Source organism: Neopsephotus bourkii, unplaced genomic scaffold (assembly GCF_033783945.1).
Source record: "Neopsephotus bourkii isolate Nb327-2 ecotype Australia unplaced genomic scaffold, CSIRO-AGI_Nbou_v1 NB_673, whole genome shotgun sequence".
NCBI classification, from domain to species: domain Eukaryota; kingdom Metazoa; phylum Chordata; class Aves; order Psittaciformes; family Psittacidae; genus Neopsephotus; species Neopsephotus bourkii.
The window spans coordinates 1,560,827-1,568,763 of record NW_026901172.1 but is presented as its reverse complement, the minus strand read 5'-3'; positions in this window follow the sequence as shown (position 1 = coordinate 1,568,763).

Genomic DNA, 7,937 nt, shown 5'->3' with positions numbered 1-7,937 from the left:
TTTAACATGAACCTTTCCACTCAGCCACCTTTTCCTTAGGGACAGGCAGAACTTCAGTTCTCCCAAAATGAATACCCTAGTGGCTTCCCAATGTTTTCAAGCCTCCTTTTTCCCCAGTTCCACTCATACTTCACTTCTGCTAGCTACAAGTCTACTTTTTGCCAAGCAATAGAATGGGTAGCAAAAGCTCTATTCCTGCTAGATGCGATTAATGGAATTAAGAGGCATTTGGCCCTCGAAGTTTCAAACAGCCTGGCTGTCATCTCCCCCTTCTGGCTGGCTGCTGCAATGATACAATAAGTGCTTCCTCAAAGGAATACAGCCACTACCAGGGCTGGTGGACTTAGGATAACTAAGATAGGTAGACGATTTCTGCACCATTTGGCAGCTGAAGCCCCATACACTCTACTCTGGTGGACTTAGGGTAACTAAGATAGGTAGATGGTTTCTGCACCATTTGGCAGCTGAAGCCCTCTCTACTCTCTCCTTATTTTTCCAAATGGCTGGATGAGAACTGTCTTCTTCAAGAAAGGATGAAGAGTGTGTAATAATCATAATTTATCTAAATGACTACTTGAAGCATACACTAGAGATGAACCCAAGTTAAAAGATGAAGATGCTGAGATCTGAAGTTTTTAGGGCTGCAAATGTGCTGTTGGAAGCGAGTAGTTAGTTACCTCGAAAACTGAAGAAATCTGAGCTATACCTCAATAACAGGCATTTAAGCCACAGATTTCAGCTCCTGAAGTTTTCAAACAGCGAAGGCTGGTTTGCATCTTCGATGCGTTTTGGTGAGAAAAAGAATTGCATGGTATCAAAAGATGAGTTTCAGCACTCTGAAACTATGCATGGGGCACAGATCATACAACTCGCTAGTTGTGAGCTGTAAAAGACCTTTTGCCAGTTAAACACAGAGTACTTCTTTGCCCAGCTCATAGATAGGAAGTTACAGGAGCATTTACACAGCTGTATTTACTTTTTTAAAAGTTGGTCATAGGATATAGGGGTTGCGGCTCTAAATCCATAGTAGGTGCTACAGTCTTTGGCATATCATTTTGTGCTTCCATTCGCTGGTGTATATAAAACATGGGGATGGCAATGCCTCTGTGTCAAGACATGACAAAAATGACTCTGTGAGACAGGATTTCACAATGAAAATGTTTGAACAAAGCTTTGAAGCAAGTTTTGGCCAGTTGCTATTGTATCTCCTTTCAGGTCACTGTTTTCAAAATCTGGGTTTATACCTAGTTTCCCCAGAAGTCATATACTTACTTTACACTGTCTTTCTTCTTCCATTTATTGTCAGTGATACCTTTCTCAGCACTACAAAGGTTTTGGAAAATGTGCCCCCCTATCTTCTGAATACTATTAAAACCCTACAACAGGTTTTTCTTTTGCTAGATACAAAATACTTTCAGATATAACTGTTCCTTTAGGCATATCTTTGGTAGTATGAGGGAATTTTGAACCTCTAGTTTCTTTTATACTACAAGAATGTTTGTTACAAATATATCCTGACATTAAAGTATCACAGCATTTATGCCAAATGCTTCAATCCCCCCTAACTTTGTGATATTTTAAGCTACTGCATAGCTCCAATTCACCCCTCCTTTGTGTATCCCCAGGTTTGGAGTCCCAGGCTGAGGAATTGCCTAGCTCCATACCAAGATTGACAAGTTATTAATTAGGACAGTAGGCCTGTCACAACCTCTAAGCCTCACCAGCAGTTCAACTAGTTCCTTGGAGAAATGCATTGTCACCTACTATTGGGATTAAGCTTCTTGCTTCCAGAATACAAGGCCTCAGTCATGGCAGTAGATTGAAAGTGACTATTACTGTTTTCGCAGCCCCTTGGCCTGCATCTGATCCTTTTAGATTTTACTTTTGATGATGTCTCAACCCACTGAAAACAATGGGAGTTTTGCCACTGACTTCACTGGGGCCAGAATTTCACCCTACATATTCTACAAAAAGAAAGAATTTAATTAACAAAGATTATAAAGTACAGTGGAAAAAAACCACACCAGCTCTAAAATATCTTTGGATAATTTAGGGCAGGACCTAATCTACATAATCTTGCCATACTGGCTGAGAAAGTAGCATCCAATGCTGCAAACTCTGATAAACTAGTAGTGAATCCTGGTTGGAGCAGAATGCTCAAAGCACCTGGAAATAACCCACCAGTTAACAATGCTGCTGGACTCCAACAGAGCAAAGGAAAGCTTCTACAAGGGGTGACATTCCTGGGTCTCCCAGTAAATTGAACTCTTGCCTTGACACAAATGCACTGGGAGAGCACACAGGATTTGGACTCAAAAGAACTGCATGTTTTCATATTACTACTTGCATTTCATTACCCAGTACTCTCTAATGAGGCCATTAGCATACAAGAACGGCTATCGCACGGAGCAAAAGCTGAACTCTGTGGGTAGAAGTTCCAGGTTCTATTTAAGAGTTTTCAGTTGCACTTTTACCTTCCACCACTCCACAAAGCCAGCAGAATATATATATACACACACACATACATATAAAATGTCAGGACAAAAAGAAAAAATAATTTTCAGGAAAATACACATGCTAGAGCTTCAATGAAAGAATTATAGCCCATTTGAAACATTCATATTTACTATCATGTATGCTGAAGAATAAACACAGTGCTAAGATATTGGTGATTTTGCAGCTCTACTAATTCAGAAACAGCTGCTATTGTTGGATTAGACTCACAAGAAAAGCTCCAGCCAATACCATGTAGGTCACCATGTGGGGTTCTAGCACTTGCCACACTGCAAAAGCATTATTTAAGACCAACTTTTGTGGAGGAGCCAAGGGCTCACTGTAGCATCTGGGTCTGCTGGTTTCTAGCTCATTGCTCAGAGAAAAATACATGGTTTCAAGACAGAAAATACAAAGGGATTTGTAGACTGATTCTTGTACAATTCAGAGCAATGCCCAGTCTCAGATTTTTGTCTCCTGTGTATATATAAAAGCCATCAATGTATAGCTTTATAGCCACCACTTTCAAAACATTCATAGGCATGTAGACACAATGGAGAATTAACACAAATACAGTACATAGAAAAGCAGCACCACTGAGAATGCGTATCCAATTGTACCCCAGCCTTATAATACCAATTTTCACAGTAAAGTTACAGTCAGTCATAATAATTAAAAGAAATCCCACCTTTTCTTTCTCACCATTTTCTAGTCAGCCTTTTTCAAAGCACCTCTAAGTTAATACAGTTTATCCGCTGGTTTTGAGTGTAAAATGACTTAGATAAAGTAAGTTTCCAGTGAGAATGAGTGAACATTGCAGATTCACACATGACCAACATAACACACTCTGATTATCACACCTATTAACTATGATCTCTTGGGCTGCTCATGTATGGAGAACTACACGAAAGCACTTTTCCATTCTCAGAAGAGTTCAAGTCTAGGTCGTTTTGGTAACAGACATAAAGGAAAAGTAGTTGTGTTCATGGCTGTGCTGGAAAAACAGAACTCCAGCTTCAGCCAGTCTGGATCCATGAGAACAGCAAGACTCGAGCTCAAGCTTTAATTAACACTTTGCTATTCTTTATACACTGCAAGGCATGCAGAGATGTTAACCCACACTAATGCAATCCAACAAAACAAGCAATCATATCACAACTGAGGATACATATGACTCTGACTTAAATATAAAAAAAGCCCCAGAGTAACTAAACTGCAACTAACAACCAACAGCATCACTAAAAGCTACAGAAACACTCAGAGAAGAATCTTTCCTGAGAAGCACACAAAATCCCAACCATTACCATTTTCTTTCAATTTCCCATCAAACTTTACATTAAGTGCATAGGCAATAATAACTTTTTCCTACCTGCCCCATCCACAGTCCAGCCTCTGCTGAGAAGGTGATACAAAACTCTCCTTCATTCTACACCAACAGAACAAAAGTTGTTCTGCTACTGAGATGAGGCCCTCAGAAAAACCTGGCCTCATCCATGGGCCTTAAAAAGGCACACCTGGGTAACATTGGGTTAATCAGGCCTTCACCTGCAGGAGCTGTGTTCCTAATAATGCTGTGTACAAAAGAGTGAGCTCAAAACAGCTTCCAGGTTAGGAAACTCATTAGATGCAGAGACTCAGGTTGTCCTCATAAGCATGAAATGGCAAAATGCCCTTTTTTTTTAACAGAGTCATTTTCCAGGATGGATTTATATTCTGCAGTGTTCACAAGGCCTGTGTTTTCACAGCATTTGAGGCAAACAAAATGCTCTTGATGAGATACCAGCTCTTTCTGTGTGCAGAATATGGCATTAAATTTATAGAGCGCAGGAAGAAGTGGTTTACTTGCCTTGAGGGGAATTGAAAAGTGACAGTAGGCACTTAACAGCAAGTTCCAATTACAGCATTTAAATATAATTGCATACTATGTTAATCTATGTCAGGGTGGCATCATTTTAATATGATTGTCACAGATTCTTTCTAATATTATGAGTGATGTGGGTGAAGCTGAGCCTACTGAAAAAGTTCAGTTCCAGGTTTTAATATACACTTTAATTCTGTCTGTCAATTATGCTACAGCAGAGTTCAAATAAAGGTCTGGGGATATAGAGGATGTAGCTACCTTTATTAAAGTACTTCTACTGTAAATAGATGTATGGGTCAGGAGACAGTTATCATTTGGTCTTGTTATTTTTTATGAGCCTACTACTATTAGAATAGACTCTAGTGTATAATGATTTAGATGTGTCATGGAGTGTTACTTCAAATGGAAACTGTAAAGTGAAATAACAAAATTGAAGCTTGACCTCTGCAAAAATGTTCATTTATGAACTCCCATTTGTGCATTACATAGAGTATTACAGGGGAAAAGTATAATCCAAGGATCCAAAAGCATTTTGTATATCCTTTATGAACACCAGAGTCCTAATTAGATAATGGAAACTTAAGCATACAAAGAATGGAGGTTCATGTGTAGAACTTCAAACTTAACGTAGGCATTACTCTTATGGTAATGGTAAAATGTGTGGCAGACTGTTTCTTTGGTGTAAAGATCAATTGAAGGTTTTCCTGTCTCCCTACTCCACCACATGTAGGCTCTCACACTGGGATTTACTACCTTCAAAGCTGTGCTAATGAAACTGATTGTATGGCTGCATTTTGAACTTAACTAGAACTTATCTGAGTTAAAAAAAAACAACCACTTTTGGAAGATTCTTTAGTACAAGTCAGCTCATCGATCTGGTTTAGAAAGCAGCCCACACAGTTGCATCAACTCGAATGTTACATTGCAACTCAGAGGCTGGAATGAATGATTGTGGTAGAGAAGAAAGAGAAATTCTATCACAGAAAGGTGTAAAGAACGTTCCAAATTACTGTCTTTTGTCAGAGAGTGCTTGACATTTCTTTATACAGGCATAAACTTCTGATTATACACTTCGTCAAATGCTGTAGATGTTTTGTGGGCAGTATATAGAAACAGGATTTACTACATCAGTGCAGCCACCTCCTTGGAGGAAGCCATTAGGCTTATTGTAGCAACGACCATGATCAGCCAACAGGATATAACAGGAAGAAAGCCCCATACAATGGAAAGCAGAGGGTGAAATTACAAGACAGAAATTATTAAACCCTTCTTATTTTTGTGCAAATTGTCACTAGATTTTTAAACAAGTTTATATCTCATATTAAAACATCACTGCCACCAACAAAGCTACCCCCTAGCACCATGCTGGCACTTGGGTTGCTGTAATCGTGCAGGAAGAGTGCCACTTAGTGAATCACTGGATTTTCCTTGGCTGTTTCCCATCCAACACTACAGGGCTTGGCTGTGTTTAACTCTCAAGATCAGGCAGGATCTCAGCCAAAGTTGCATGGCCACATATTTTCTTCACCCTCTGACCAGCTGCCATGTTAAAAACACAAGTTGCAAATGGCTAGACACATAATTCTTTAAATTTAAGATTACCTTTTCTACCATTTTATTGTTCTATTTAGTGTGTGAAAAATTGTTTCTGGCCAGTTACCTCTATTTATCAGCCACCCTATTTGCTCTCTAGTCATTTATGGAATAGAATAATACTAAAGTAGATTTTCTTTCATAGAAAGAACAAACAAATTTCAAAATATGAAGTTTTTTCTACAATGGCCCTTCCTGAAGTGAAGGGTATCCTGGGGGCTATGGGAAAAAACAAAAAAAGAAGATGTATATTTTAGAAAGCAGTGAAGCAAGCAAATGATTGTCCTATGAGCTCTTCGACAACACTGCACAGAGCTACCATATGCTTCCTAGTGCTCCCCTAACTGCCAGCTGTCTCCACCTTGCTCCTTCCAAATGGCAGTGAGGGCAGCTGAATTGCCAAAATAGATGTTTTGACCTGCAGTTATAGGCAGAGAAGAGGCTTGGAGTCAGTTGGATGAGTACATCAGCCATATGTAAGTAGAGCAAGGACAAAAGAGGGTCATATTGTTTCACTTCTGTCACACAAGGGTAACTCAGGAAAAATAACAGTACAGAGGCTTTTCTGTTAAACTAGCAGAAACCAAAACCAAGCCCAGATTCTGAGCAGTATTATACATTCATTTTACCTTTCCTTTGTAGAAGAGGCACATGTTAACCAAAGTACCAGCCAACAGAAAACCAGATCTTCTGCCCTTTGAATTCATGTCACAATCTGAATACGTATGAGCCAAAACCAAATGAGTTTTCAACAAATATTCAGGCTGGGGAATCACAGAATCCTAAAATGGTTTAAGTTGCAAGGGGCATTAAAGCTCATCTAGTTCCAGCCTTGGGCAGGGACACCCTCGACTAGATCAGGTTGCTCAAATCCCCATCCAACCTGTCCTATATATTACTGGAATCTATATTACAATCACCATACCATAATCTCAGAATGACCCAGTTAGCTTTCCTCTATCTTCTCTTGTTGTCCTTCCACCACTTCTGGTCATGTCAATGAAAAACCATTATGATAATAACTCTTGGTATTTTGAGCTCCATGCCACACTGGGCCTCCTTTATAAATGCTGGTACTTCTCAGTAGTGAGATGCACTCCAGTGAGTGGCACCCATCATACAGAAATGGCAAGTCCCCACTACCTTGGACTCAGAACTTGTACTGACACAGACCTACTGACACAGGAGGAATGAGTGTGCTTGTGTGTGTGCTTCTAAACTTGAGGAGAATGTTGGATGAAAACCCTTAGATGGCTTTGTCTCCTTAGAGGAGAAACTCCACCATTCTGCTAAATTACACTGATTGATTGCTCCCTGCTCCTGTCACATGGCTAAGGACAGTATAGAAGCCCCTGAGAAACCTAATGTAAGATACCAGCATCATTAACATAGTTTTAATAATTATTTTTTTCAGTGCATTGTTATGGTGGTGTATCTGGTGATTTTTTACTATACCAGCTGGTATCCTAAAGCTTCCTTCTTATGAAACATTAAATTGGATAGGTTATGACTGCCTGATTTCAGTTATTCTCTAAGGTATGCATCTCCTGGGACATTTTACAAATGAAAGCTTTTAATAATGGAGCACATAATAGGCAGGTGTGAGGCAGCGTATTGGAATACATCCTTATCTCAGTTATAAAATGAAAGCTTGGGAGAAATGCTAATAAACTGTTAAAAGCCTTTAACTTAGTGTGGCTCTAATAAATTTTGTGTTGTTTGGATGTGAACTTAAAGATCATAAAACCTCAAAAACTGACAAATTTGGGTCCATGACAGCCCTGAAACACTGAACACACCATAGGCCCTTGGAAAGGCAAAAGACAGTGAACTTACCCCAGTATCTTCCTGAATATTTCAGGAGCAGCAGAACAAAGAGCACCAAGATTCACATGCTACAGCCAGGCCACCCACCAATTGGGCAAAACCAGACAGCAAAGTGTAGAAAAACTGCTTACTTTGCTTATAGCTTACTTTAACTACCCTTCCT